Source organism: Nicotiana tabacum, chromosome 3 (genome assembly GCF_000715075.1).
Source record: "Nicotiana tabacum cultivar K326 chromosome 3, ASM71507v2, whole genome shotgun sequence".
Taxonomy (NCBI): domain Eukaryota; kingdom Viridiplantae; phylum Streptophyta; class Magnoliopsida; order Solanales; family Solanaceae; genus Nicotiana; species Nicotiana tabacum.
The window spans coordinates 7,388,965-7,394,964 of NC_134082.1; positions in this window are offsets into that span (position 1 = coordinate 7,388,965).

The following is a 6,000-nucleotide window of genomic DNA, read 5'->3' on the forward strand; positions in this document are numbered from 1 at the left end:
ATAGGGTCGGCCATCTATTTTACTTACTATATTGAGAGAGTTGAGTCAGTATCAGCATTTAAGCATCTCTTCAGATTATCTTTTACTTCTAGCTACTTGCAGTTATTATATTATCAGTTTAGTTTTAGCTTTTAGTACATTGCCTTACATACTCGGGACATTATTTCGTACTAATGTCCCTTTCTGGGGGCATTGCATCTCATGCGTGTAGGTTCAGACAGATAGACGGGTAGACCACCTCAGTAGGTGTTTGCCCGAGTTTAGTTTTATCGGTAAGCTCCCCGTCCTTCGGAGTTGCCGGGTCTAGAAGTTTTGTGTACATCTTGTGTATATATGTAGATAGGTTATGGGTAGGCCGAGGCCCTGTTCCGATCACAGTACATCCATCTGAAGAGGCTTGTAGACACATCCTGTCAGTTAGTGCAGTATGTTGGGCTTGTAGGCCCTCTACATATATTTTGTTGGCTTGTTAATTATAATAGTTATGATAGCCTTGCCGGCCCAACTTTATGTTGACATTTAGTCAGCACTAGTCTCTATTCAGTTTTATATTCTGCTTCGCAAATTGTCTTGCAATGCGGTCCCTGGCTAAAGTTTGACATTATATGTCCAGAATTCTTGAGTCGCAAGTTGGTATGCAAGGATAGATGAAGCATCGAGTGCCGGTCTCGCCGCCCAGTCTCGCGGCCTGACAATATAACCATAAATAATTCTTTATCACAAGTATAATACTTTAATCTAAACATAAAGTTATAGCATATAACGACTAATTAAATTATATTAATAACTTAAAAATTCTTTCAATTTGATACGAGTCTATTCAGTTGATTTCCTATTTTAGTTGCAAATCCTACATTTTAGTTGAGGAATTAATCATTATAATTAGTTAGTAATAGGCATGTGTAGCACATGACTGTTATTTGAGCTATCAGAAAGTTAGTTATAACTAACTTCTGGACTCTCCCCTCCTTCTCAACTACTCCATATACATAGCAGAGATCCAGCTGTAAAACACCTTCGAGAATTAAGTCAATAAAAATCTCTTCTCTCTCAGCTCTTCTTCAGTTCTTATTCTTCTTCCTCTTCATCGAGCTCAACTGGTCACGAGCAACTCTGTCCATTTGTTCCTTAGGTTAGGCTTGGCCTTTCTCTAATTTCGTGTAGTACGTATCATTGGTATCAAAGCAGTGTTCTTCTGACCTCTACCATGGGTGATCATATCACTCGTATGCAAGAATTACGAAGAGAAGTTGACACATTGAAAGGATCAATGGAAGGTGTGGTTGGTTCCATTGCAGAGCTGCAACAAGCAGTAGATGCAAAAGTTTCATAAGTAATCGAAAAAATCAAGAGGTTGGTGATAGAGAATTTGAACCCTCATATGGTTCAAAATCTTCCTATTAATAGCGAAAATCATAGGAATAAAAATGTTGTTCCGATGGAGAATGACTACAGAGCTAACAATTTAGTTGGCCACTGCCAAATAACAGCTCGAAAACTACCAGGTGAATTCCCCAAATTTTGATGGATATGGGTTGAAGGATTGGTTCTATAGCTGTGAGAAATTCTTTGATGTGGATGAAAACATAAAGATGCCAAGATGAAGTTAGCTTCCTGCAAGTTAGAGGGAAAGGCTTTAAAACGACACCAGTCTTACATGAAACATAGAGTCATAAGGGAATGGCCAAGACATGGTGAGTATGTTAGGAGCTTGTGATCACGCCTAACTATGCCTTATAAAAATGACTAAGCAGACGTTGCAAATATAATCTGAGTATTTAGCCTAGAGTCGAACCCGCGAGGAATTAGCCTATCAATTACTCTTGTTAGACTCACTAAATTCTACGTAATCAACTTCTCAAACATTTTGAATCATAATTGAGGATCTTTTACTAACTATGACTGACTGCAATTAAGTAAAGAAAGACTAACTATGATTAAGTTGTAAACAATTAAGAGAAGGATCTAAGGTTGTGATTTCCCTTATTGATGGAATCCCTTCCGGTTATGTTTCACATAGATTTTCCTAATCGCCTCTATCGATCATGAGCACTCTTATTACCGTAAATCTATCCTGAGTAATCATGACAATTTACTAGACGCACTCTCCCGAGTTATGCTAGCTGGCTTTTGATACAACTCATTTTAGATCGCACCCAAGGCTTCGTTATCCCTAATCCCGCCTTTAAACCCTCGGTTATTGATCCCTCATATACTCTTGGAGTGGTGTTATTCAACAATTACCTAAATATACACTCTCTCTCTCTCGAGTAATACATACTAAATAGGCACAGGTAATTGAGGATCCTATCAATTAACTATAACAAGAACGTAGTTGAACAAATAGAGATTAAACCGGGCAAACAATATTAACATAACAAGAAGTTCATCCTTCAATAGGTTCCATCAAAACCTTAGACTAAATATTTAGCTACTCATATCAAAGCAGATAAAATCACAAAAGTATTCATAGTGTGCAAATAAAAATAACAAAGAGAAGATTGAAAAACTCTAATGGTTGATTGCTCTTCTCACACTTGTTCTTGCCTCCAATTCAATCTAAAAACCTTGATAATGTCCCTTTGGGCGAGCTGGACCTCTTATAGGTTAAGTGGAATTACCCCCGAACTTCCAAGTTTACCCCTGAATTATATTTTTCCGAACTGGACTAGCGCGATCGCGCTAGTGGGCGCGCTACTGACCGCGCATATGACATAGTATTCTGCCTCGAACTCCTGGGCTAGCGCGGTCGCGCTAGTGGGCGCACTAGTCTGGGTCATCATTTCAGCCCTTCTTTCTCTCTTCTTTCAACGTACTCAGCTCCGAGGGGCTTCCCTTGCTTCAATTTAGCTCCAAATACATTTCTAAGTCCTCATACGCGTAACTCGCTCCTGCAACACATGAAATTCACAATTAGAGCCAATTTGTAATCATTTAACTATCCTATAACAATGAAACATAGTCAAGCTGGGGCATAAACAGTCGCCAAATTACATGAATCTAGCCTATTATCAACACCCCATACTTAAATAATTGCTAGTCCTCGAGAAATCCACCACACTCTGTAAAGGTTCCTTCACTAAGCTTTTTCCCTAACGTATCACACCAAGAACAAATCACCAAAATTATGTCTAGTAGTGAACAATCTTTGCCTCAAAAGTCGACTCTCACGTGCCGTGAAATATTTGTACTTACTCAAATTACTCTATACAGAAGTCAAAATTTACTTTTCCTTCGTGAATCACATGCCCTCACATCACACAAGAGAGTAGTTCCACAAATAATAATATGAAGAACAATTAGGAACTTAGATAGACAAAATTCGCTCACTCTCAAAAAGAACATTCACATGCCACAAAGATGCACCATAGGCTTGCCCATAGTGTACTACTCTACTAATCGAGCTCATTTAGTCTAAGATCAATTAGGACTTCATTTGGTTGTAATGTAAGCTAAGGGACGGGTATGATATATTTGGATATAGTGACTAACCTCCCTAAGAACTTTTAGTGCAATCACATTAACCTTCAAAACCATACTTATGTCAATCAGACATTCCACCGCATTTTTATTTATGACATCCCACTCCGTTAGGTGCAATTGTATCAAGTCACCACTTATCAACTACTACATTTACTCATTCTCTTTTTTTTCTTTCTTCTTCTCTCCCTTTTTTTTCTTTTTAAGTGGTGCTTATTCTTTTACTTTTTTAAAAACTACACCTTTCCTCTATTTCATCGGTTCCACTCAAAAACCAAACCACTACCCCACACTTTAGCTTTTGCATATTTTAAGACCATTCAAGTGCTCATGGGAGGTAAAGGGGTTTAAACAGCTGGGCCATTCAAATAATTGGGTAACGTAATATGGTTGCCAAAGAAACAGGCTTATAGGCTCAACGGGGTTGACTACAATGTATTACATTTAGGTGGGTCTACTTCATATATCTGGCTTAACAAAGAAATGCCTATATCATTTCTAAGACTGAATAAAGCTACTATTTCGCTTTTCACACACACGGGGCAAGTTCTAGGCATCAAATGTAGAGCATAGAATACAATACAACTCACAAACACATGGCACATTACTCACTCCAGATTGGCTTATCAAGACACTCTCGTTTGAGTATTCAAGTCAGTTACAAACATACAATCTAAGGCACTTTAGCAAGACTCAATCACTAAGACTAAGCGTTACACTCTAGTGTCTACTGTGTTCATGTGTATCAACACCAAGGGTTTCTCTTTCTATTTCAGCTCGTAGCCCATCAATACTAACTAAAAACAAAATAAACAAAAGCTAACTACACCTGGTTCAAGCAAAATCCTTGGAAAAGAACCGTGGCCCAAAGAAAAACCAAGGGGGAGTTACTACATTACCTAAAACAAAAACCATCAAAATCTTTTTGGTATTTTCTTTAGACTTACTTCCCTCAAGAAAACTATCTAAAAGATCCGTCATAAGGAAGAGTCCCCATATTCCTGTTTTTTTTTCTTTAGATTTTTACGTCAACTTAGACCCTCAAGAACCCCGTCGAAAGAGATCCATCGTCGGAACAAGTCAACTTACCTACTTTAAACTTACCTAATTGGACTATTACTCAAAACACCATAAACAATCACGAAAAAAAATGAAGATACATCAAACAGTCAAATTGTTACATATACATACATACATTAAAGTATCCCCCACCCCACACTTAAAAGGAAGACATGTCCTCATGGCATAAAAAATAAAGAACAGTGAGGTAAAGGAACTTCCCTAAAAGATCACTCTTGATCGGAGACCGTGTCTGGGTTCAAGTTGCAAGCACGACCCAGAGCTCTTAGCCAACCCAATATCTCCTTCTCTGATTTCACCTGCTAGGCAGCCACTGCATTAACACGTGTCCCCAAGTCAGTGACCAAAGTACGCAATCCAGCCACCTCCTGCTCCAAAGCTATGAACCGGGTAACCCAAGCTGCTCCAGATGGTGCTGCAGTCCCAGATGGCGCTGCAGCTGCTGCAATTTGCTTATGGGCCAGTGGCTCAGCCCTCACATCCTCCTGCTCAGCCTCCTCTTCCTCAAAGTCATCAGATTCACCACTATCATCACCCCTTGCTGCCACCGGCTCCTTACCCATAGTGACCTTATCTGCTCGGAACTTGTGGTCTTTTGGCACTCTCCCATCAACATCCAGATTTTCCGGCACCCGAGCTGCCCGGCAAAGTAGAGTAACCAAGGAAGGGAAGAAGAACCCATACCTTTTCATCGGACAATGCGTGAACATCTCCTCATGAATCACTTTGACCACGTCAAAGTTGTGACCATTAATAAAGCACAAAATCAGAGCCGCTTGAGGACCATTCACCTCCGTAGTGTTGGAATACAGAATCAGGCAGTTGTTGATAACATACAACCAGCACTTCCCTTCAAAGGTTAGCGCCGAGGAGTGAAACTTCTGACCATACTTCATCCAAACAATTTCCTTTCCGGGTACACAAACTGTTTCAAAGAACCTCTCCCACTGCGTGTGTGATCTGCCATACCCCTCATAATAGTCGTCATATGGATCCACATGAGGGGGTAGCTGGTTCATCCCCCATATAGCCTCAACCGAGGCATTCAACGCCTTTCTGCGCACAGTTACTACGCCATTCACATGTTCTTTTACGTTAGCATAGAACTCACGGACAACCATCACATTCCCCTCGGTCGGCTCATCAATGAAGATTTGTAACCCCCGCCTTACCAGCTCAGTATACAAGTGAGGGCAGCCCGGCTGGACCGACCCTATATCTATGCCTCTTTCCGGTATCGGTTTATTAGTGGCCTTATCCGCAAAGCGGTCCTGAGCCTTGGCAGAGACGAACCTACTACTATTAAAGGTACGAGCAGGAGCTGACCCGCGCGCCCTGGACGATTCAGCTTGACTGCTGGAAGAAACACTTGTGGTGTGTCGTTTCCCTAGATGGAGCCATAGTACCTCGAAAAAGGAAAAACATTAGCACAGTCCAAAA